Source organism: Crinia signifera, chromosome 11 (genome assembly GCF_055691185.1).
Source record: "Crinia signifera chromosome 11, ASM5569118v1, whole genome shotgun sequence".
NCBI classification, from domain to species: Eukaryota; Metazoa; Chordata; class Amphibia; order Anura; family Myobatrachidae; genus Crinia; species Crinia signifera.
The window spans coordinates 37,209,142-37,236,033 of record NC_139227.1 but is presented as its reverse complement, the minus strand read 5'-3'; the positions used below and the strand labels follow the sequence as shown (position 1 = coordinate 37,236,033).

The 26,892-nt window shown below is 45.9% G+C and overlaps 1 protein-coding gene across 2 annotated transcripts in view; it reads right to left on the bottom strand.

Annotated features, from left to right (window-relative positions):
- ZNF469 (zinc finger protein 469) overlaps window positions 1–26,892 on the bottom strand; it is a 346,850-nt gene that overhangs the window by 69,811 nt on the left and 250,147 nt on the right. The window contains exon 1 of one of the 2 annotated variants that reach the window (XM_083165031.1): window positions 17,098–17,229. The exons of the other annotated variant lie outside the window; for it this stretch is intronic. The gene's annotated coding sequence lies outside the window, so the exon portion shown is untranslated. Of the gene's footprint in view, window positions 1–17,097; window positions 17,230–26,892 lie in introns of those variants that run through there. 2 annotated transcript variants of the gene reach the window in all.

Sequence of the window (26,892 nt, the reverse complement as noted above, 5' to 3'; positions counted from 1 at the left end):
CATTACACATGATGGCATACTTCCTAATACCCATTGAACATGATGGCACACACTGAAAGTTCTCAGTGGCATGTCAGCAGGGTGGGCAGGGTGCGGCAGTTTGCAAAAGAAGTTTAGAGGGAACACTAGGCACATATACGACAGACAGTCGTATTGTCCCCTCACTCTCATGATCATTTAAGAATTAAATATGGCACAACCAAGCGGTAATTCAGGGGGAGTCAGCTGGACATAAGACACAATGATTTCTACCATACGCCAGTTCAGTCTGACCCACAAATCCAGGTGTAGTAATGCAGTGGGCGAGGAGGACCGTTGGGTCAGTTTGTGCAAATACACTGAAGAGGCTTCCACTGAGACTTACCCCTGCTCAGCCCAAATCCTGCTTCCTCCTAACATTTGATGATAAAATGGACTCCATACCCCCATATTCCAGCACATTTCACCAAGAAAAAAAAAAAAAAGTCAGTTGAGTCTGTTTTTGTCTTTTGAGGAAAAATACTTCTTCCTTTCAGATAGAACAATTAGATTATTCCGGAGCTTTTGATGTCTGAAATAGACCATGATAACCCTCTGCATGTTTCCTTTTATCCCTTTATTAAATGTGTTTGCCACATCCCTTCTCCTTATCATCACGCACTTTACTATAAAGCTCCATTTCCATCGCTAGTGGCGAGTCTGTTAATAATTCCATTCTGAGAATTCATCTTAAACCTTTTCAATGCAATTTACTAATTGAAGCATAAGCATCTATTTATGCGCACAGGAGCATTTCTCTTCAATGTAATAGGCTATAGAACAACCACAACATGAAGGCAGTTCTATGCTTGTATAACATACAATAGATTTGTTACAGCCACTTGGTGAATAAGAAAGCCTGAAAAGCACACTGGAGTGATTATTTCAGCTGTGTACTAATCCGATTACACAGAATCAAACTAAACGGTGTAAGAGGGTGGTGCTGCTCTATCTTACATCATTCTCTACCGGGTTCCTAGCCTGCAGCCAGACAGTAAGTGGTTTCTAGCTGGCGGACTGGTGTATGGTTTGAGCTATCAACAAATATGGATGCAGCATTCTCTACCAACCCGCAGTCAGACTGCTGTCAGCATGCTGATTGGTATTCACCAGTCAAAGTGCTTATAGCCGTTCACTGTGTGGAAGAATGTGGAGAGGGGCAAGTTATGATTTTTTTAAAGTGTTCCTATGAATGGTTGGATAGGGGCCCCAGTGCATAGCTTTGCCCAGGGCCTACATAAGACAGCCCTAATAGGATTTCACTATCCAGGCATTTTCTATTTGTATAAAAAGAGGTCTATTTACTAAGCCATGGACGGAGGGAAAGTACCAGATAATCTGCTCCTTAACGGTCACGTTAAAGCATGTGTTAAAAGAAAGTTACAGCAGTTAGCAGCTTGGTGGCTGCTTCTTTAAAATCACTGTGGTACTTCCTCATCTGTGCAGCCCCCGCTTACGCTACAGAACTTACGTAGCATATGGCGAGCCACGAGGGTTATTTTCAGGGTCCACGCCACTCTCCTGCGTCCATGCCACCATCTATTATCTTTAGAAAAGTAGTGGTGAGCGACAAGACACCAGGGGGCTTTTATCAGGAACAAGGAGAAGGGGAGATTACAGCCTCCCTGTGTGGTCCGGACCGTTCCGGTTTTTGCTACCTACCCCGACCATACAGGGAGGCTTTTTTCTCTCCCGCCTCCTCTCGCTGGTGTCAGCTGTCACAGGCAGCCCCCCACTAACAGGACCCCCCTGTCCCGCCCCCTCCCCTGTAACTGGACCGGACACTACAAGCTCCGGATTGCAGAGTTTCATGTCCGGTCCTGCAGTCCGGGGTCTTGTATGGGTCCGGTTTTTACCCATACCCCTGAAATCATCCTTGCTGTCTCCAGAGACGTAGGTGGTATAAAGACCTTCTGTAATTCTGTCTCATGTTCTGTGTGCATTCAGACAAAGAAACACCAACAGTTCCTTAAATGTGTCTTCCACATATCCTGTATAGCCTACTCCTGTATGCCAGAAAACTGACTGCCATGTTGGCATATTCATCTTTTGTGCATAGACCAGGAAAAGCTGTTCAGCCTAGTCCTACATTGTGCCGCAGGGTTAACCCGCCTGGAGTGTGCTATGTTTCCCAGCATTATTAATACAAGCAAAGGTATCAGAGGAATTTGGGCATTCACAAAGATCTTAACAGTGATCTTGTGGAAGTGTTTTTGTTAAGAAGTCTGCAAAATCCTTTCTACCTTCCTCTGGTCTTGCCTTGCTCATATCATCCTGCTCTGCTCTCCTTAGGGAGCAGGGTCAGCCTGCCGCTACAAAAGAACCCTGTATAAATGAAAAAGAAAGGCTTCGCGTTCACTCATCTCACATACCCGGCTGCACGCTGGAGATTACTGTTTCTCGCCTGGAAAAAGAATATGCCTTCCAATAATAAACAGAAGATTTTCCTCACCCACTAAACAGCCCTGAGCCTTCCCTGCTCCCTAACCCCTGCTTTGCTGGATAAGCGGCTTGGCTATGTAAACTCCTGCAAGAGTCTGGCACAAAGAGGGTTACTTTGATAGAAGCTGGCACACAGAATATTTAGGGACGAAGTAAAAACTGTACCCTGGCAGAACACTGGACTGGACACCCCCCCCTTCCCCGGACCAGACACTACAAGCTCCAGAATGACCGATATTAATGAATGGAGCCTGTCCGGTCCGGTGTTTCGGGGTTCTGTCCAGTTTTTACCCATCTCAGAATATTTATAGGTACAGTAGTCCAGCTTTGCTTTTAAAATTGTCAAACGGTATTGAGTATCAATTTTATATTTAATGCATACATCTATGCTTGAAGCCTCAGGGGCAGATTTATTACGTCTGGTGAAGTGATAAAGTGTCCAGTGATAACACACCAGCCAATCGGCTCCGCAGTGTCATTTTTCAAACCCAGTCTGTAACTGCCGGGTTGTTGGTCAAGGTGCGGTGTTAAAGCACCAAACTGAGGGGCTGGTACTTTATCACAGGCCAATCAGCTCCTAATAGTTAATTTAGGGGCCAGGTTTGACAAATGACAGGAGCTGATTGGCCAGTGATAAAGTATCTGTCACATTATCACTTCAAAGCGCTTAATAAATATGCCCCTGAATAACCTGGGTTGACCAACCTGGCAATTCAACCCAGGTTATAAGAAGGGTTATAAACCCAGGTTGCCCTGTGTAAAATGGGTGACCTGGGTTTGATGTGAAAGGGTGGGAACTTGGATAGAAAATCCAGGTCCGAGAGGGTTTTGCTATCTAAAAGCGGTATTAATTTGCCACGCCGCGCAAAAAAATGAACATAGCTCTTTATTATATCATTAAGCTATGTAAACATCTGCGCTGGACAATGAGGTAAAGCAAGATATTCAACCCAGATCTTCTGCTATTTGTCTTGAAGGCAGAGATGTAATATAAACTTGTTCTGTTAATTATGACTTTGTCAATGGTCCAACTTGAGATAACTTCAACACAAAACATCTATCACATCTGTGTCCAGATTATTATCTGAGTTGTGTGCATTGCGGTGTCCAGAAGTTAATTACTGACTGAAAATATCTCATAAGTTCCAGCCTTTTTCCAGTCTTTGTCTTCAGTAAAGACCTCACAGAGCTGGACAAATTCTTGGCTGTGTGTGAAAAAAATTACCCTTAAGCTGCAATTTAGGCCCTGGATGGTAATTAAACATGCAGCGTTGACAGTAGTTGAAGCTGACAGTAGGGTGACAGGAAGAACTTTAAAGTTAAATAAGCAGTTGAAGGAAGAAAGGGGAGGTTTTCAGAATAGTAATCTCGTCCTAACCTGGAATACACTGGATAATGATAATGATTATCTTTATACCCTTCCATCGCCTCAAGCATTGCTTTATAGAGAAAACCGAACCACTGCTACCGGAGCTCTGCCGTGTGCACTGTGAGGCTGATTCGGAGTCGTGTACAATTACTAAAGTTTTATAAATAGATTGTTCTCAATTGTCGCATTGTGTATGAGTACCACGGTGTCCCACGGTAATGTGTACTCCAGGGCGGCGTCTGGCTATTTAGATGCTCAGAAAAGTACAGGATTATGGGAGGGGCGCAGAACTGTTTGCGACCTCAGACGCCTGTTAGATGGAGACTTTGTACATAGCATGTAGCAGGTTCAAGTTTCTATGGTGGGTCTTAGTGATCTCTTTAGGATGCAAGCAGGGCAGAGGTGCGGGGGCAGCATGCACGTGTTCTCATGAAAGGGGCATGGTCAACCATGGGATAGGGCGCGGCCCCACCGGCGCCACTCTTGTGGGCGGGATTGCCCCAGCTGGCATTATTGAGGACATGCCCGGCCGCTGACATCACAGGAGGTGCTGGCCTTCCCCAAGCTCTCCACTCAATGTGGCAGTACGCGGAACCCTGCTAAAACAGCCTAGTGTGAACACTAGGTCTAATGACGCACCAAGCAGGATTGTTGCATCTAAGACCTGCAAAAGTGGGCGTCCCAGCCCTTGTTAGTATAAATGTGCAGATGTGATGGCGGCAAAAGCTGCACACAGCTACATCCCTCCCCAAATCAGCCCCTGTATGTCTGTAATAATGTACTATGACAGAAAGGTGTACTCTTTTCCTTTGGCTAGACATTGGGCTAATTGCACAACCTCTCCCACTTACTCTACTGTAATGCCTTCACTTTTATCCCTGACCATCATGGACACACGAGCTGCTTTCAATTAAATGTGAGAGACTGAGGAAGAGATTGCCCATTGTATACAGTACACATGTTCCTTTGAAGGATAAGGCAATTATATTAATAAATGTGGGCGAGGCTTCAGCCAGGTTACATATATATATATATATATATATGTAAATATATATATATAAGTAAATTGTCAATAATGGGAGGTGGTGTTGTCTACGGACAATGGGGGTCATTCTGGTCTATTTGCTCATAGGCGATCTTGATGTTTGTGAACAGACTGCTCGCCAGGTGCACGCACCCAAGATTGCGGGCGTGGGGCAGTGGGCCGGGGGACTTGCCCATGGGAACACCCAGCATTTCATGGGCATTCCCATGAAAACTCTGGGCTTTCCAATGGAAATCGTCTGGTGACATGGGCGCTGACATCACCCGCCCTCCCGAATGTGCACGCATATCTGAGTGACCTGAGAGTCACTAGATATGCACGCACTCACCGCATCTTTCGATGGTCGGAGACATCCATTCAAAGGCCATGTGAGCGAGCACGGCGGGCAAAGGGGGGGGGGGGGGGGCAGGTGGCCCAGCATTCTGCGGATACACAGTCTTTCGAGTAGGGATGCCAATCCCGGGGCATTTTTTCAATCCCGGGATCCGGGATTGAAAAATGCTCAATCCCGGGATTCTCGGGATCCCGGGATTGGCATCCCTAATACAGTTCTGCTCCACACATACCCACCCCCACACCGGCCGACCCGCACATTTACTTACATTAGCAGGCGGCCAGGAGTGGGTTCGGAGGTGCCTCCAGGCTCGTGCACCTCCTTCTTAGCAGCCAGGCCGCAGGCCGGAAAGGATGCGGGCGGGCAGAGGCAGGCGGGTGACGTGCGGAGGAGACTGGAAGGGGGCGTGCACAGCAGAAGGCTGCGCAGCGTGACCTCTACTGTCACGCTATGCATCGCCGCACGCAGGGGTCAGGATTCGGGAGCCGGGCAGCGTCTGAGCTAGTGCTCAGACGCTGCCCGGCATTAGACTGCGCATGCGCAGTCTAATCCCGAAAATCCCGGGATTGGATAATCCAATCCCGGGATTGAAATCCCGGACTTTTTTAGGCCAAATCCCGGGATCCCGCCGATCCCGATCCCGGGATTGGCCACCCTACTTGCGAGTCAACCAGAATAATGTCCAATGTCCTGTCCAGTCCGTAGCAGAATGACAGAATATGCAGGGTCAATGTCAAGGTCAATAGCTCGGCACAAAAACTTGTGTCGACTATTGTCATATTGACCCTCTCACCGTCACTCTTTTGAACCTGTTGACCGTAATCACTGTCATCATATTATATCTGCCAACCTTTTGTACCTGTCAAACTGATGCATGTTGGCCATAGGTTTTTGTCCTATTGACGGTCTTCCTAGACATTGTACATGCACAGTATTATACAACACCCCCATTGAGTGTTTCTAAGAACCATAATGGGAGGAAGTGCAAACACACATTCAGGGGCAGATTTATTAAGCTTGGAGAAGAGATAAACTGGAGATAAAGCGGAGAAAAGGTAAAAGGAGATAAAGCACCGGCCAATCAACTCCCAACTGTCTTTTTCAAACACAGCTGATTGGCTGGTGCTTTATCTCCTTTTACCTTTTCTCCGCTTTATCTCCATTTTATCTCTTCTTCAAGCTTAATAAATCTGCCCCTGAGTCTCATGGAATCATCCAGCAATGTAAATCTTTTGGTAATAATCCTAGGGTGGATGAACAATCAAGTTCCAGAACTTTGAAAAATGAATAATGCAAATACAGTTTTTCTCAACGTGATCATTTTTCTATATCTACAGTATTTGTCTTGAAGGCAGCTACTTACTCATTGTTCTCTAAGTTCTGACTCAGACCATACTAAAACTGGCAGGGCATGCTATGATGTGTAGTGCCACAGCAACCGGATGGCCGCATGACTGTGACCTGCTCTAGATCTTAAGCATTGTCTAAATTCATTAGAAGCTTTGTAGATTTGCTTATGTACATATGACTGTCTTACTGTATGTAATCTATAGATTAGTAAGGCAAGCACAATACTTATAGCAAGGGTTAAATGTCAGTGCATTCTCTTACGATGGAACACGGCGCTACTGTTTCTTGGTTTTGGCATTGAAGCATTGAGCTGCTGGGTGCCTCTGGGGGGATAATTTAAACTTTATTTCCATTTAATTAGAGGCTTACATAATTTTCTGTAGTTATTATAGAGGGTGTATAGTATTTTTCTTAACAGCCCCATCCAGCAATTCATTGAACTGTAGCTTGCTGAATGCTTTTTCAGCAATCAGGGGGTTAATTGCTAGGGCAAACCTGCTTCTGGTTAATCTCTATACTGCACACAAACATATTTGTATATATCTCTCCATTTCATTTGTAACTTTCAAACACGTAATTCCACGTATTTCACTCACTGAATTGTGACTGCTAGCACTGGCCGTGTGAAGGACCTTAGTGAGCAGACCCCTTGTGGAACATTCACTGCAACCTACTGTATCTACTCCGTCTCTTCATTACTATCATTACTCACAGTTTCACCTGTCAAATCTACGTAGTGGAATAAGCCAGGTTCACACCCAAATAATGGTGTCCTATTAGTGTAATTAGCATTTATACCTATAGCACCAGTGTATTTTGCTGCACTTTACAATTCGGAACAGTAATAAAAATAGGCTGGGGGGGGGACAGCAAATATTTAGTATACACGAAATGTATGACAGGGATTGCAGCAGAGCCCTGCGATACCTGCTGCAATCCCTCCATTCACGCATGGCAGCCACAACCCCCATGGGTTTCTATGGAGGATGCGATGTTGCGTGATTTACTAACCCCTAGAACGTGATTCATTATAAAGGTTGGTCACCGTAGTTAGGGCCTTATTTTGGTTCATTCTTTCTGACAAAATCCTTCTTAGATGGACAAAACCATGTGCACTGCAGGGGGGGCAGATGTAACATATGCAGAGAGAATTAGATTTGGGTGAGTAATTTTGTTTCTGTGCAGGGAAAATACTGACTGCTTTATTTTAACACTGCAATATAGATCTCACTTTGAAGTAAAACCCCACCCAAATCTAATTCTCTCTGCACAAGTAACACCTGCCCCACCTGCAGTGCACATGGTTTTGCCCATCTAAGAAGGATTTTGTCAGAAAGAATGAACCAAAATAAGGCCCTTAGTGTCATCTGAAGATGACGTTAGCCTGCTGAAGCCTATGAGCAGCCCATGGAGCAATAAGTCGGCAGAGTGACCCTTGCTAACAATGGCCGCCACACATGTGTGGTCAGCAGGACCACGCACGTGCAGTAGCCCCAGCAGCACATCACAGGGATGGGATCCTTTCAAAGCAATTTTTGATAGAAGTCCCTATGCTGAGGCTGACGCTCAATACACACTAGGCGATAGAGTAAAAGTTATCGCTCAGAACGGCCCTTCTGAGCAATATCTGTATCGCCTAGTGTGTACACTGAACTCGAGGGTTCCTGTTTATTGTCGTATCGTTAGATATCGTAACAATGCAACATTGATTAACTGATTTTTTTATTTTTTAATGATTAAGTCTGAGGGGGTGAGATAACATCTGTCATGTCTGCTTAGAGATGACTTGTATTCCAATGAGCTCATTCGTTTTTCAAATAGAAGTGGTATAAATCCCGAAGAGCAGGGGAACTAGGACTGACCCTAGTGAAATAATAGGTTTGTCTCAATGCAGGTCACTTACAAAGGGGGAAATGTAAGCTCTGTAGTGCAAATACAGCTGTTACTTGTTGTGCAGTGATCTGGACAAATGCTCATACTTTGCAAATCAGTTTGTATAGTTGTGCAAAGCATAATGGTCAAATTACCAGACAGCGGGCAGACAGAAGTTGTGCTGAGTGAAGGTGTTCTTCTTAACCTATGGAGGAGACATTTCAGAGTACAACAGAAATGACGTTTTACTCTGCATAGTAAGATTACTGTGGGAGCGGGTAGAAATGAAACCAGCATCTATTACCAAGCCAGTGGGGTTTATTCATTAACCACTGGTGCAGTCACATAGGACGGGACCGCAGTCGACTGGGCTATCCCTTATGGAAAATTGAAAGGGTCAAAGAGCTGAATTGCTAGGATTTCACTGGCCGCGCTCCTGTGTCATCCAATCCAGTGCGACTCTGGCTATGATTCAAGTGATTCTCTTGAAATGCTTCTGTAATATTTTAGGGATGGAAGGAACTGTAGAACTAGTTATTAATGATTTGCAGACATTGGGGTATTCGGGCTATGGAGTTGGCATCTACCTGTCATTTGAAGTCTTTGTGTTCTAGTTGTTGCTCAGTATTTGCTTTAATAAGGATAATGCCCATACACCAGCTGGAGCGTTTGGGCAGCACTGCCGTTCTGCGTCCAGCGAGGATCAGCAATCCATCGGGGGGGATCGGAGATATTAAGCATGTTAAAACATCCTGATCCTGCGATCCCTTCCGGATCGAGATATTTACACGTTTTAATATCCCCAATCTCCCAGTGCGGCCGTCAGGGGATTGCCCCAATACACCAATAGTGTATGGGAAGATTTAAAGCACCTTTAAGTGTTATAGACATCTCTACATTTTGATTAAACTTGTGATTGATGGATGTGATTCCCATTATCCACTGACCTAAAGTGATTATCTTGATGTAATGATGTAGATGGATCTGATCACCAGGGGCCCTGAAAAACTCTCATACAATATATTGGTTGTATTACTTGATAATAGAGGAGTATATGGGCAAATTCTCACATCAGTGCTAATAATGGCCATAACTTTGTGAGTGCTGGAAAGGACTCTAACTTCAGATATTGTACATTCCCTCAGGACTGATCTATCTAACACTGTACTAACAAATGTCACAGTTCCGTCTGTAGTCCATTTCAGCTACAGAATTCCTTCTGTGTCATGTTGATTTGTAGTGGCCGTATATTGTATAACATCATTTTATCTGCAAGTGTTTAAAGGTTCCTGAAATATAGGTTTTAAAAATGTAGCATTATTAATTGAATGTAATATCACTATAGACTTATTAACACCCTCATCTGAGAAATATGCCCACCACCCCCATCCCCCTCCATCGTGAACTTAAAGTTGGGTATGGGTAAAAACCGGACCAGACCGGACCCCGGAACGCCAGACCGGACAGGCTCCATTCATCAATATCTATAATTCTGCAGCTTGTAGTGTCCGTTGGGGGAAGGGGGGGCGGGTTTGGGGAGGTGTTTGCAGACCACATGGGGAGGCTGTAATCTCCCCTTCCCCATGTGGCTGGTGAAAGCTATCACAGGGCCCCCCCGGACAGGACTCCCCCGGCGTTCCAAGGTCTGGTCCGTTAGTTTGCCTGTACTCTTGGTGGGGACTCTTTATAAGAGTCATATTCCTGTTATGTGTAATAACTAATGTGGAGAGCCAGTGTTGTAAACTACAAGTTTGTGCCCTTAACGCATTCTACATTATAAGGGGGGTGGGGGGAATTGCTGCTGACTTGTTCACCCTGCCGAATCTTTGCAGCACCTGCCACACTTTATAGCAGCGGGATCTCCTGTAGAATTGTTCCCTGCCCCATATATTAGTGGGCACCTTTTCATTCTATATAAAACTCCTTGCCATCAGGTGAGCTGTACTGTAGTTAAATGCCTGTGCTCCAGTTTCCTTGAAATAACCCAATTACATGGGAATAGTACAGTGTGTGAGGTTCCTGCATTCTAGACACTGCAGACATGGTCTGGGAGGCATAGACCAGACACAGATGTGGAAAGGAAGCTGTATATTTACTGAGTCCTCTAAGCAACAAGCCCTCCATCCCCATTCCATATCATTCCACATCACCTATATGCTGCACGCCATTGGCTAAAAGATAAATATATACTGTGTGCACTTTGATTGCAGGCTCTGCAGGGGATTACTAGCTGATAGCTGCTGTGCCTGTGACTGTAAAGTACAGTACAGTAGTTAGTGGAGTACAGCAAGCAGCATGGCGGAGGGTAACATACAGGTCGGATGCAGTATATCAGGAGGTGCTTTAGGGCAGAACTGAAGCATGGACTAAGAACGTTGTGTGTTTGGGAACAGTGTAATGTAATATCAGGAGGTGCTAAAGGGCAGCATTCGTGTAGAGTTTAGACACACGGACCTATTGCCATTACTATAGATTTATTTATTACCAGTTATTTACATAGCGCACACATATTCCGCAGCGCTGTACAGAGAATATTTGAACACTCACATCAGTCCCTGCCCCAGTGGAGCTTACAATCTATATTCCCTACCACATGTACACGCACACACAGACATTCTAGGGTTACATTTTTTGGGAGCCAATTAGCCTACCAGTATATTTTTGGTTTGTGGGAGGAAACCGGAGTACCCGGAGGGAACCCACAAAAGCACAGGGAGAATATACAAACTCCACACAGTTAGAGCCATGGTGGGAATAGAACCCATGACCGCAGTGCTGTGAAGCAGTAATGCTAACCATTACACCGTCCGTACTGCCCCATGCACTGCCCCCCATGTTTCCATGTCCCTAAAGCTAATTTAACAGACGTTTTACACAAAACCCAAAGATCCACCTGGCTGAATAAATATTGAATATGTCAATGTAATCTAGTAAGTAGCAGAATACAATGCAGTAGCGGACGTTTCATTACTGTGTGACCTGTCCTCTGAGTATGTTCACTCTTGTTGGAAATCAGCCATAGTATGTGTGATGCTCTCTTCATTTACTCTCTGACTCATAGTAAATGCCATTGACATGACCACCTTTTCTGACAATACTGTACATACTCAGGATTTTTGGCCATGCTAAAGGACAGTGCTGAAACAGATGCCTCTTCTCTATTTGCTAGTGTCCATCAGCAGGATAACAGCTGTAAGATCACCGATGTGTCTGCACATAGGGCATCCCTACTATCACAGGGCAGTGAATCTGATAACTGTGTGTACCTCAGTTCCAGGCACTTCCCGAGCTGTCTCCCCCACCAAATGCACTGCTTGTAATGGTTTTACATAGCTCAATGTTAATGCGAACAAAATAAAATAGAGGAACTTAGGTTTGCTTGGGCATCAAGATGCCAGGTTATACTTGTCTCTTACTGTCGCCCTTTCAGATGTGTACATAGAGCGAGGGCTGAGGGGAGAGAAAGAGAGAGAGTGTGTGTGTGTATGGGAGGCCTGCACACTAGTCTCCCGAATGATGACTGGCTCCAGGCGCCGCTGCTTGTCCTTAAGTTTATGAGCTAACCCCAGAACACCTCATTTCGTAGAGAGGGAACAACGAGAGGAAAAATAAATGCTAAATGGAAAAACATTACTCTCATCCCACAAAGCTCCCAGCCTGCGCTCAGAGCAGCCGGTAAGGATTCACAACAGCTGATGCACAGCCAGCCAAACCTACAAATGTACATTAGTCTGGTGGAAGTTCTGAAACCCACCCATTCCTATGTCGGCTGTCAGATCGCAGACCCGGGGCCATATTCAGAGGTGCACGCACTGTCAGACCCATTTCACCCCCATTACACACACACTGCGCATGTGCCAACGCCATATGGAGACCGTTTTCTGGGCTTTGCCAACGGAGAGGCCCCAGCGTCTTACAGAGGGTACACATGGTGAGATATGCACTATTTTTCTATTCGGCTTATAGAAGCAAAATCGAATAGAAAATGGAATGGGCATCGAATGGTTTTTCTACATTAGGTGCAGATTCGATCCCAAAGCTCCCGTGTAATGTAAATCGAACAGAAAAATAGTCTTGTCAGGCAAGATCTGTACTATATATAGTCAAATCGAATGCATTTTGTGTACCATTCGATTCAATCGGGATTGAGTCCCAAGCAAAATTGCACCGTGTGTATCAGATCCGATGTTCCTAATGTTTCCACTTATGTATGTGAGCAGGTGGGATGTCGGCAGTGGGCGTCTCTGGGAACAATACAGGGCCTGTGTTATAAGTTTCCACGGGTCCTCTACGAATGTCTTCACTGCCTAGCATGCAGTCTCGCCCTTTGTAGTCCAAAATTGCACCAGGCCAGTCAAATCTGCACTGCTATTGGCCACTAAAAAAAGGGTTACATTGGAACCTGCAATTAGTCCTCCTCGCCGACTCCAGGTTTCTGACAATTAGCCATGGATTTAAATGAACATTGTATTAAAGCTACTAAATAATGGTATTGATTTTTTTCCCAGCATCTTCTGCCACATCCATCTCGTCTCTGGCATTATAAGGGGACACATAAGGCCACCGTTCCAATTGATGATTCCTGCTTCTCTGACTTAATTTGGTAATAATAAGGGCATTTAAAGATTTTTTTTCTCTTCATTAAGTCAACAAGACCGGTTCTGATTTGATGTTTTGGAAAATAGCATCACTGAATGGATTCACAAATCTTCTTACGTTTCAAATCAAAAAAGGTTGTTTAATCCTTATATGTAATGATTATATGTATGTATATAATCAAATTCCGAGAAAAACACATTTAAAGCAACAATATTGTAGTGTTCATTCTAGCACCCGCTATCTTTGAAAACCCATGCAGTTCCTCTTCCCTGCCCGGGGTGTCGCTGTCTGCTGTAGTGCTTCTAGTACAGTGTGGTCTGTATATCAGCACTGATATGCAAATCAGACCTGCGCTAGAAACTCCACAGCAGACAGCGACACCCCAGGCAGTGAACAGGAACGGCATGGGTTTTCAAAGATGGCGGGTGCTAGAATAAACACTACTATTGCACAGAAAAGATTGGTTGATTCCCATGTCCACAAAGATATTTTTTACAAACTTATTCAAACAGATACTCATCAGTAAGATTTCCTGAATTTGTTAGGACATCTCTGCACGCTGACAGCCAAGGCCTTGCAATATTTACCTTCTGCTTTATGTTACTGTATGTAATCCGTTTGTATTATAAATTCCTCCATTTGTAGTGCCACCTCTGTAAATATCAGATAATTATATAAAGTCACGGGTGACCGGTGCCATTACTAAGTGCTGGCTCAGCTGACAGGCGCCCCACGGCAAAGGAGGACAGAAAAACTGAAACTTAAGGTCCCCATCCCCGTTACTTCTCCAAGGGGAAAAGTTGCAGCCGATCCCCTTGAGCCGCTTGGGAGGTCCTTTTGCGTGAGTGCTGGTAGAGGCAGTCCGATCTGACAGATCCTACATGTAGCGATCTAGGGGTCCCGATGAGCACAGGACCACGGTGCAGATCTAAAATACCAGTTATTTATATAGCGCCCACACATAGACAAGAGTGGAGAAGTGGTCCAGTGGAAAAGCAACCCATGGCAACCAATCAGCTTTGAGAAAGAATTTAGCAAGTACATTCTAGACAATGATAGGTAGCTGCTGATTGGTTGCTATGGGTACAGTAGTTTCTGTACTAATTCAGTTGTCCACTTGTATGTGCTTGATATGTAAACCCCTCAGTGCTTTACCAAGAATAGTCACCCGCATCAGTCCCTGTCCAGTGGAGCTTACAATCTATATTCCCTACCACATGTACATGCACACACCGACATTCTAGGGTTAATTTTTGTTGGGAGCCAATTAGCCTTCCAGTATATTTTTGGAGTACCCGGAGGAAACCCACGCAAGCACGGGGAGAATATACAAACTCCGCACAGAGGTGCTTCCATGCTGAGACTTGTAGTGCCATCTTCTAAGCACTAAGAATACTAGTAAAACAATCAGAATTAATTAACATTAAGGGTTAAGCAACAGCATCTGGGAAACCACAGGCTCTGCTTTGCTCAACAGTGAATGGGAATTCACTTAAGTACTTGGTCTTCCAGTGACAGCGCCCAGTGTACACATCCAGCCGAGTAGCAGTAAATACCAGCAGCAGTGTCCTGTCTGTCAGTCTGCGCTCAGCTCACTGCTGGTTCCTCATCAGGATACTTTCACTTGGTGAGGAAGAGTAAATGTGGGCAACTGCCATAAGTGCAGGAGTAGGAGCTTGGGAATGTCCATATTAAGGGCCTGATTCTGGTTCATTCGCCAAGCAGTGGTCTTTTGCTGCAGGCTGACTCCGCCTGCCGGGCCTACGAACACCCCCCCCCCCCAATCCAGTCTTGAAGCATGCGCATGGATGTGTACGCTGACACATTCATTCGCATGTGAGCGTACAGGGTGAAATAAATAATTTGATGGTCGCCGACTATCGTATAATTTTTCCCCTGTTCGCAATTAAGTGTCCATGACATTTATTTGTCTGAGAATGGGGCATCAGCATGTGACGTCAGCCACCGGCCCCGTGCAGGCTTGACAACTACGCCTGCGTTCGCATTGGTACGCCCGGCATTTTTTTCGGCGCACCCGCCATTTTTTGTGGGCACAGCTGGGAAAGGTGGGCATCCCCATGCACCAGCCCCCTGGCTGCCCGATTGTCTGAGAATGCCTCAGCGACGGTGATAGTCCCCCGAAGGTGTTTGCATAGGGGGCTGTACTTGTGCGAAATCCCCAAACCATGGGACTGGGGCACGGCAGACTAAGCCAACTGGAGACAGCAATGCATTGGAGCAAAGTGTGATACTGAGTGGGCTGGTGAGGGCCCATGTTACAGAGCGGATGCTGCAGCTATAGCATACTGTAGCTCAGTGGTGTCAAACTCATGGCCATACAGCTGTTGTGGAACTACATGTCCCAGCATGCCCTGCCACAGTTTTAGCAATCCATTATATCAAATCTGTGGCATTGCATGCTGGGATGTGTAGTTCCACAACAGATGGTGGGCCATGAGTTTTGACACCACTGCTCATACAGGAGTGTACATGAAGAATTACCCCACTGTACATAGTCTAAATACAGCTGCTAACTGCCCTCATTATCTTTGAAAGAAATCACCAAAAAAAAAATGAGTTCCCAGCCCAGCGTTCCCCTAGAGTCACAGATGATTCCTGTGTGGGTGACAGGTTAGCTCTCTGAATTCATCAGTCCCCCTCAGAGTGATACTGCAGTACTCCGAGACAGACAGGGTAATAGTTACCCCATCTGCTCTGTCATTGCACTGGCAGTGAATGGGTGTATATCCTGTGACTGCAGGGGTTAATAATGTCAGTAGCGCAGAATGCAGCAGGAAGAAAGGAATGCCTCTAAGTGTTCTGTACAAAACCGTCTCGGTAATATCAGGAACTCCCCTTGAGAAGACAGCTGCTTTCCCCTACAGCTGATGCTGATCCCACTCCCCTTCTCCAGGCGCAGATTCAGAAACCCCCGTCCTATTTCAGAGTAGCCGCCTTTCCAGAAACTACCTCTTGTTAATAAAGGAAGGTGCAAAATAAAGTCCGGAACCTTAATATCAATTCATATAGATCGAAACGTCTGCAGGTAATTCATCCATTCATCCGATTTAGTTCATTCATTGTTTAAAAGCGCTCTAGGTATCACATGACTTCATTGACTGGGGTTTTAAAGATGTCCCCACCATCCACATGTGCTGTGAATATATGTATCACATTTCGGTAAACTTGCCATAGCACAAACTCGCATTGATCTGCCTCCTAGCACGGCACCTTCCTGTCAGGAAGGGGTTAACACGACCTTCTTTATGCATTTCGGATACAGTAAGCTTCTCACAGCAGTGAAGGGTTACACACACACACACATCTGTACAGCTGAAACAAATCCATAGAGTAACTTCCGAAAAAGGAGGCAGGGGGAGCTAGCGGCAGCTTTAGAATCTGTCATCTAGAACTGACAACGCACACACAGGTTCTGTGCCAGTCTTCAGTTCAGCGGTGGGGGTGGACTCCCCCAGGCACAGACAGGGTACATCTATATACAGGCCACCACTGCCATAGCAGACACGGGGACATGACATAAGACAAGAACCATTGACATGTCCTCCACATCTTCCTGCTAGACTCTCTAGAGCCACATCTGTCTGCTAGCCTGCACTTAAACGCATACATAAATGTCCTCATAATGTGTATCTTGTATTCTATAATACCCAAGCAATCATTTTTTTTAAGCTACTCAATGAATGTAAAGACGCGTTACCGGCACAGACATTCCTATACCATACAATGCTATAGGCTGGCTAAGTGTCAAGCTTCTTCATGGGAACCTATTAGAACACACCACCCAATGCACTCCGTGCCAACAGACCACAACATCTACCAGACCTAACCACAGCTCCTGCTGCGGGGAAAGGAAATGGTGAAATGCATGCCACTAAGCAGCAGAACTCACAATCTATATAAAATAGCAAACCATGCCCAGTGGGTGCCATCTGCCAATTACTTGCAAAAACTATAACACCAGCAATACAAGACGCCCTGCAGACTGTATATAGCACTTGCAGAAATGTTATTTAAATGAGGTTATATAGACAGGCTTAGATACCTTACCTTAGCAGCAGCATGCCGGTTATTGGGATTGACTTATTTCTCCGGCTGCAGTAATCACTGGGGGTGAAAGACAGCAGTAGTGTGCTAGTTCCGTAGTAATGTATGAACAGACTGAGAAAGCTTCATTACAGAGCAGAGTCGCTGGCAGCGAAGATCCCGCCCTCTCCAGCTGCATCAGCCAGTAACACACAGTATTCCAAGTGCTCGGAATACACACAGCTAAAGAGGCTCATTCTCAGCTCAGCTGCTGAATGATAGGTACTCTCTCCTGTGCTGTAGTGCCACTTCTGCTGTCATCTGTCAGTATCGGCTACCGCTCTTACGCTCATTTTTCCCTCAGTTTTTTTTTCCTTTTTGTTTCATCACGTGCATTAATAGGCATTTTTTTTGCCTTTTGAAGCTGAATTTATTACAGATTTCCAAACATCTCCCAGCTGTGACAACTGAGCGCGCCGAGCTTGGTGTAAATATGCTCCAGATTGAGAGTTGTGTCGGATCCAGTTTGAATTCAAAATCAGAAAGTTCATTTGTAGGAGGATTTGTCGCTCCCACACAGCGAGTGGGAGTGGATATTTCCGGCGTGGAACCAATATTCTTGAGAATATACGTTTTCGGTTAACTGAGATCTTGTGATTTTGTATAGTCATGTTGTGTAAAGGGGCATATACACGGAACGATCTGACTAAAGTAAGCACAGATCTCTCGGTGTGTATGCCCCCGAGTGATGGCGATGCACAGTTCCGTACGTCGTTATTGCCCGCTAGTTAAGTCAGTGCAAAATGTAGTCCTATTGCTTAGCATGTGACTGTAAATCGCTCTGTGTGCACAGAATGAGCGATAGCAATCTACGTCATCCAGAACCACTACCCTGCCTGTTTTTTTTTTTGGCTTAAATAAAATTGCTTAGTACACATCTCTACGTGTGTATGGGCTCTCTACGGGAGATCTATACATCAGGAAATCACCTAACCTACAGTAAATACAGTAGCTTAGCAAAAACACAGCACCAAATATTTCCAATTTGTTTTAAAGTGTCTAAATGTATTTCCCATACCGAACAATATATATATGACTCCGGTATTGCTGCATAAATTCAACCTAGCTAATTCTAATCTTTGTTGGCGGGGCTGTGGATATGTGGGCTCTGTATTCCACATATTCTGGGAATACCCATATATTTCCAATGTCTGGACTGCGGTGTGTGAACTAATCTCAACAGTTTTAAAAATACCTATTTCCCCTAACTTCAAAATTGGCAATTGTTCACCATGTAACTGCCTAGTGATGAACGATATGTTATGGGCCATATTTTGATCACATCTAAAACCTTGATTGAGCAGTATTGGGGTTCCACTCAAATTCCAAGTATCCCTCAAATTGATCAAGCCGTTCAATACAGCTGAGAATACGAAATCACTGGAGTGCGTTACTCTTCCTCGACCTCCAATGGCTTGACTGGACCGAGTACTGGACCCTATAGAATAAAGTTTATATTCAAATATTACAGAACTGGCTTCTGATCTCATTCCACAGCTTATGCTTATACATCGCATGTTGTAAACGGTATATTACTGGTTAATTACCATTTTTATACCTTTCACGTTGAACCCGTTTTCACCCATTCCCTGGACTTGCCAGCGGGGTCTCCGGGGTCCATTTGGCGAATGGGCAGTGTGTGGCAGGGTCCCTGCGGCAGATGGGAAGTCTGTGGCGGAGTCCCTGCGGCGGTCCATGTCAGTGGAGGACATGGACCGCGGGAGATGCCGGGAGGCATCTCAGCTGGCGTCTCCAGCACCTCATGATGCGAGTGGGCTGACAAGGTATTGCACTGCCATTGGGGACCGCAGGTGAGGGTAAACAATGTGGGATGTGTCTAATGTTGGGTGGGACTTTCCAGTGGGAATATTTTGTTGTTTGATTCACTCTGTGACATCCCTAAGGACGAGCCACTAGCTCGAAACACGTAGGATGACCAGCCTGCATTCAATTTGCAAGTTTTTCATATGGAACCTTAACCTGTGAATGCATTTATTGCATGGGGTAGTGTTGGGTGCAAAGGGGCTATGGGTGGGGGGAGGTGGTTAGGGGTTCGTGGGGGTGGGGTGGTGGGTGCGGGGATACTGTGGGTGGTGTAGGTGGGGTATGAAGCACTATAATGTATTGTACACCACTGTGCTCTGCTTCCTCTCCATGCACTTATGGCTGAGCGGGGAGCGGCGTCGCCTGTCACTTGCTTCTGGCCACTCAGACATGGTCACAGGCAGCATGCCGCCCATGATAGGTACCGGATCTAGTCCTTCTCATGGGCGGATAGCTGTGGATAGACGGAACCAGGAAATGGTGGGGGATGCTGCTGGGGAGAGTATGGTGGAAAGTGGGGATACAGCTGGGGGATCAAGGGGGGAGCTGGGGATACACCTTCTCGCTCATCACAGCTACTTGATAGGCTACCCAATCTGTCACTCTATGATTTAGTAGTGCTAGAGTATATTTATATTAATCAGTAGTGCTAAGGTGTAGCAGAAGAGGAGGCAAAGAGCAGGGGGAGGCTGCAGTGCTCAGTATTCTGCATCACTTGATAATGCTCAGCCCTCTTCATAGCTGCTGCTGAGCTTCGTCTCTCACATGCACATCCATAGGCAAGCTGAGATCCGGCCAATTAGAGGTCGCCCTTTACTGCACAGCATGGCCGGAGTTGTAGTCTCCAGCAGCATGGTGGTGAGGAATGCATACCTCCCAACTCTCCCGCTAAATGCGGGAATGTCCCGTTTTTTGAGGACGTACCCGCGGCCAGCAGTGTCCCACTGCGGGGGGGGGGGGGGGGGCAGTTGGGAGTCCCCCCCAATCTGACACAATAGACACTGTGCACAGCGTCTATTCAGCGTCGCAGTGGCCGGAAACGGGGGCGCGGACTAATTTGCATACATCACGCCCCCTTTTCGGGCGTTCAGGCATCCCTATTCTTCAATTGAAAAAGTTGGGAGGTATGGGAATGGAACACAGAGAAGGGGAAGGCTGCAGAGGAGCATCGGTTCCTCTAGAACTGCAATCACATTCTAGTTTCAGCGCTCAAAAATGCAGACGGGATGGTATGCAGGCAGGTCGGGGTATGCAGGCAGGTCGGGGTATGCAGGCACAAGATTGTGTGCAGGCAGGAGACAATCTGCAGGCAGGATATGGTATGCAGGCAGGGGATGATGTTTAGGTAGGGCGTGGTATGCAGGCAGGGGCGGTATGCAGGCAGGGGTGGTGTGCAGGCAGGGAGTGGTATGCAGGCAGGAGGTGATATGCAGGCAGGGGATGTTGAGCAGGCAGGGGATGGTATGTAGGCAGGGGATGGTATGTAGGCAGGCTGTGATATGCAGGCGGGGGGGTGGTGGTATGTAGTCAGGGGGTGGTATGCAGTCTATTAGTGTGCAGGCAGGTGGATGGTATGCAGGCAGGGGATGTTGTGCAGGCAGGGGATGGTATGTAGGCAGGCCATGGTATACAGGCAGGCCCTGATATGCAGGCGGGGGGGGGGGGTTATATGTAGTCAGGGGGTGGTATGCAGTCTATTGGTGTGCAGGCAGGCAGGTGGATGGTATGCAGACAGGCTCAGGTATGAAAGCAGCGAATGATGTGCAGTCAGGGGATGGTATGCAGGCAGGGGATGGTATGCAGGCAGGCTGTGGTATGCAGGCAGGCTGTGGTATGCGGGTAGGGGATGGTATGCGGGTAGGGGATGGTATGCAGGTAGGGGATGGTATGCAGGCAGGGGATGGTGTGCAGGCTGGGGATGGTGTGCAGCCAGGCTGTGGTATGCAGGTAGGGGATGGTATGCAGGCAGGCTGTGGTATGCAGGTAGGGGATGGTATGCAGCCAGGCTGTGGTATGCAGGTAGGGGATGGTATGCAGGCAGGCTGTGGTATGCAGGTAGAGGATGGTATGCAGGTAGGGGATGGTATGCAGGCAGGCTGTGGTATGCAGGTAGGGGATGGTATGCTGGTAGGGGATGGTATGCAGGCAGGGGATGGTAGGCAGGTAGGGGATGGTATGCAGGCAGGGGATGGTATGCAGGCAGGGGATGGTATGCATGCTGGGGATGGTGTGCAGCCAGGCTGTGGTATGCAGGTAGGGGATGGTATGCAGGCAGGCTGTGGTATGCAGGTAGGGGATGGTGTGCAGGCAGGCTGTGGTATGCAGGTAGGGGATGGTATGCAGGCAGGCTGTGGTATGCAGGTAGGGGATGGTATGCAGGCAGGCTGTGGTATGCAGGTAGGGGATGGTGTGCAGGCAGGCTGTGGTATGCAGGTAGGGGATGGTATGCAGGCAGGCTGTGGTATGCAGGTAGGGGATGGTATGTAGGCAGGCTGTTGTATGCAGGTAGGGGATGGTATGCAGGCAGGCTGTGGTATGCAGGTAGGGGATGGTATGCAGGCAGGCTGTGGTATGCAGGTAGGGGATGGTATGCAACTTGTCCTGCATTTGCATTGCTATGGATCGCATATGCTAAGCAGGAGTGTCGATGCCTTCTCGGGGAGGGTGACTGACATCACATGACGTTAGCACCCGCCCCAAATTTGGCCATCTCCTTCTGAAATTAAAGTCAATTCACACTGACTTTCATTTGCGAACGGGAAAAAAAAATCACTTGATGTTGGCGACCAACGATTGATTTTTCACTCGTGTGGCTGCATGCGAGGGAATGTGTAAGCATGCAAATGCGGGGATTTGTGGGGGGGGGGGCATTTGCGCGGGCGGCGATTACCTTTTTGTGAATACATACTGCCGAGCGAACAGGCTGAATCAGCCCCTGAATGCAGGAACCCGCACAGTATTGTAAATGGGTACCATTAATAGGCCAAAGAGTTAAATTGTCATTTTATTCTACTCTAGTTCATTTGTCAGGTGTATATATGGCTGCACGCAAGGCTTGTGCACACAGCGTGCACTCATTTAGAGAGCCCTCTGGCGCTGTAGGGATTCCGTTTCATATATTTATATGAGGACCAGAGTTTACGCAGATTAGATTTAGTTGTTCTCTCTCCACTAAAGAGGATGCTTTAGCCTAAACAGGACACACATTCCATAAACTCTTCCCTCTGTCACTGTGTGCAGCCACCTCAGAAAGAATAAACATGCGCACTGTAAATAATCATTCTGTATACATATCCAACGCACTTCTTACCACATTGAGTCATTTAAGTTATTGCAATAGCTTCATGCTATAGTATAGTGATAGTTTGGCTACTTTGGGGATAGAATCGTCAGTTCACATTTGCAGAACATACAATTAATGGTGCTCCTGCTGGATTCTCTGGAAAACTCAAAGCATTAAACAATCAATATGATTTTAAAAAGTAACAGTAGTTTAGCATGTCCTTCATCTAATGTCATCATCATCATCACGATTACTCAACTCATCTAGGGGCCCATTTATCAATGATTGCATTGTAAGCGGAATATTACTGGCATACTTGCCTACCTGACCCTCTCCTTCAGGGAGAAAATGCTCTGCTCCTGGACTTCCCTGGTAATGTATGATTGCCATCACCTGTGGTGAAACACCAATTACCTAGCTCTCCACAGGTGATGGCAATCCTACATTACCAGGGATGTCCAAGAACAGAGCATTTTCTTCCTCATGGAGAGGGACAGGTAGGCAACCCTGCTTATTACAGTAATTGTATTTAATAAATGATCCTGTATCAAAGCATTACTAATAATCAGTCTTCAGTATTCAAAATAAGTGGCAAAATTGTATCTAATGAATAATATAAGAAGAGGTACATCCTGGGCTTTAAATGTAAAATGCTAATCAGAAAACAGGTGCTTTTTTGAACAGAGAAGTAGTCTGGCACAAAGCATTCAGCCTGTATGGAAATGGACTGTACAGACCAAAGCACTTGCTGGATTATGTATTCATTATCTTCAGGAAGACAGATTTTGTGCATGTAGCAGTGTGGCCACTACTAATTCACAAAAGACTTAAATGCCTCACACAGTGCACTGTTCCTTTCCACTGTAGAGGCGCCTCTGTATACTAGCAGTGTGTCTAGGTGTGATGGAAAACCCTACAGAGGTGCTAAAGACTTGACCTCACATCAGAGTCCAACCTTCCGCCCCAGAATAAATCCTTTGATAAAAATGGGAAACGGAATACTATTTTCAGCCTCTCCAATGGTCCAACCGGAGCAACACATGCGCCTTTGATGCTTTATATATTGCACATACTGGGTATAGATTGACTATATACTTTATTTGTGGTCACATTCTCTAGTACACCCTGTTTTAACTTATTTTCATAGCTTATGGTAACTATTTACCTAGATGCTTTGCAACAGGTGTGTTGGTAATTGCCTCACCTTTTACTCTGCAGTGAGCTTTAGCCCAGATAGCATGCCTGGAATTAAACATTAATGTGATAGCTATTTGTATTGTAATAATTTTGAGCAATAGTGTTAGGACCTGCAGAAAAGTGGGGTCCCGTGCTGGGGGCTGCAGGCTTCAATGTATTGATCAATACATGAACTAAATCTCCACTATTTATTAATATTAGTTCATTTAGTGAGTGCAGATCCCCTACAATGTCTGTTTAAACAATGTGGTCACAAGCCATAGGGCACCCCTGAAACTAGGAAAGGTGAGTGCCAATGTTTAATGTATAATAACTATATATATATATATATATTTTTTTTTTTTTTATTGCTTCTTTTTTATATTTGTGTTTTCATGGAATAAATGTTCTACTATTGGGGGACAACAGCTTTCAGCTAAAAGCCACTCAAACAAATAAACTGCGCTGCTTTAAGCTCAAGGTCGTCCAGTGTGTATAGTCTGAGGAGTCTAAGGAGGAATGGCTTCAACTATGGGTGTCCCTATATATATATATATATATATATATATATATATATATATATATATATATACACGCCTGATCCATGCATATGTCTGGTACGTATACTGTTCTAAAGAAACTGCATTATGTTAGCATTTATTAACCAATTACGCTATCAGGCGCTGGTTTTCTCCATTTTCTACAGGACTGTAGATCTGTTTATGATTCATAGCAAATTATAACGCATTTGGGTATTAGTGATTACACATTCTTCATGTGTGGCCCTTACTTATTAAAGAACCACCCTTGACATTTGCAGATTTGATTTGGGATTGCCCCCATTGTTATGCGCCTCTAGCACAGCATCAGCAATCCAATCTGTTCATACTGCCCCATCTAATGGGTAAAATCTGTTCTGGAGCAAACCTGGCCATCTTGCTGCCTATGCTAAAAACGGGATGTGGAGATCCATATGAATGCAGGGCAGGAAAGGCCGGGGAGGGGGTTAGTTTAGACCAGGCATGTCCAAACTGTGGCCCTCCAGCTGTTGCAAAACTACACATCCCAGCATGCCTTGCCATAGTTTTAGCATTCCCTAATAGGAAAACTGTGGCAAGGCATGGTGGGACTTGTAGTTTTACAAAAGCTGGGGGGGGGGGGCATAGTTTGGACATGCCTGGTTTAGACGCTAACGGGGGGACTTTAGGGAAGGTTAGGGTGCAGGAAGGGAAGGTTAGGATTATTCTGTGGGAAGGGAAGGTTAGGCACTTAGAGGGGAGTTAGGTTTAGGCTGCGTGGTAGGTAGGTTAGTGTTAGAGGTGGGTGGGGCAGGATGAAGGTAAGTATACTAGCGAGACCCCTGTTGGGATTCCCTCCTTTAGAATGCCGGTGTCTGCATTCCGACTGCCGGCAGCCCCACCATTGGTCATCTATATTCCCTGCATCCTGCCCTTCATTCATATTAAGCCCTAAATGAGTTTCACAACTATGTATTATGTAAGGTATGCAGCGTGGAACTGATCGTCAGTCACAGCAGAGCGTGTGCAGCATCCTCCTGCATCCTAACCTAGACATTGAATCGGAGCTTCCTTCTAGTGAAAGAAAAACATCACAGCCTGGAGAGCAGAGAGGCCCAAGGTGTGGTAATATAAGACGGCAGGGCGGCAACCATGAATAAACCCTTTCACTCTGGTCCAGCTACGCAGGCCACTGCCACAGAAGCCCAAGAATTTCAAGGATTCCACTGCGCGAGCCAGGCAGGAGAAAACACTGGGGAAAATATGAAGACACATTGCTAAGAATGATGAAGACATAATTGTAGTACTGCTCTGTAGCCCCAGAATAGAATGAATGGTTCTTTCAGTCGGCCATTTCTGCTGCAGAAAGGGTTAATATTGGTGGCTTTGGTCAGGGACAACTCTCCGGTGGTTTCTAGGGGTTAATTCTCATTGCTGTCCGGTCTTCCCAAGAAATTCAAAGGGTTAATCATTTCTACATTCTGCAGAGGAGAATTGCAGCTATTCTTAAGGGCACTTACATTGCTGTAGCAAAACTTTGCATGTAAAATATCTGAGAAACAACCAAACCATTGAACCGCATTGTGAGTTTTATAAACCAAGAATATATAAACAAGGAGGATGGTGGCAGCAGTATGAATGAGAGGAGTGTATAGGGTAACTATATACTGCTCTCTATGGCTCTTACTCACAGCCCTGCCACCAGCTCGCTCTCTCCTTTGTGTCTGCCTCCAGACTCAGAGCAATTCAGCGGATGTTCAGACAGTTTCTGGGAGTGAGGCGCTAAACAGATAGATAAATATGTAATCCCTAGTACAAAGGTCAGGCACATTTCAGAGGGGTTCATAGAAGTACGGCTGCAGTGAATTACATAACAGCGTGAGCCGTATTAACTCTCAGGTGTATTTATTTACTACCACTTATTTATATAGCACACACATATTCCACAGCGCTTTACAAAGAACATAAGGCCATTCACATCAGTTCCTGCCACAATGGAGCTTACAGTCTAAGGGCCAGATGCACTAAGCTTCAAAAGTGATCAAATGGAGAGGGATTAAACAACCAGCCAATCAGCTCCTACCTGCCATGTCTCAGACTGTGTTTGAAAAATGTCAGGCAGGAGCTGATTGGTTGGTTGTTTATCACTCTCCATTTTATCACTTTTGAAGATTAGTGCATCTGGAACTTGATTTCCCACCGCATGTACGCAATATGGTTCAATTTTAGTTGGGACCTACCATATTTTTATACAGTATATGTGGAACCAGCAGAACTCCTGAAGCACCTGATACACAATTGCTCGTAAGTTAACAGTGGTGACTCACACATTAGCTGGGCGGGAATAATTATGTATATTAGTCCTGCTGTGGAGTTGTACCCATTCCTGCGGTGCACTGGTCCCTATCCATATGCCCAGTGTGGCCCTATCCATATGCCCAGTGTGGTAGCCATCAGTCTCATATTATTTGGGCGCGCAAACACCAGCCTATACTTGGTACCAGGGCTATTTTTCTGCAGGCTCCAGCAGGAACTGTGGCCCTTATTCTAGTTCACTCTTTCTGACAAAATATTTCTTGGATGGACAAAACCATGTGCACTGCAGGTGAGGCAGGTGTAAAACTCCACCCAAATCTAATTATCTCTGCACAAGTAACACCTGCCTCACCTGCAGTGCACATGGTTTTGTCCATCTAAGAAATATTTTGTCAGGAAAAGTGAACTAGAATTAGGGCCACAGTTCCTGCTGCAGCCAGCAGAAAAATAGCCGTGCTTGGTACGGACTATTCTGCAGGAAATAGGAATATTTATGCACAGCCCATTATCTTTCTCTGAGCTTTGGCTACATGAGGTACAACCCTATACCTCCCAACTTTGGGGCCTTGGCCTAGCAAAAGGGGGCGTGGCCTATACTTGTGGCTTTCCTGCAAGGCCATGCCCCGTTTTCGCTGCTGTGGG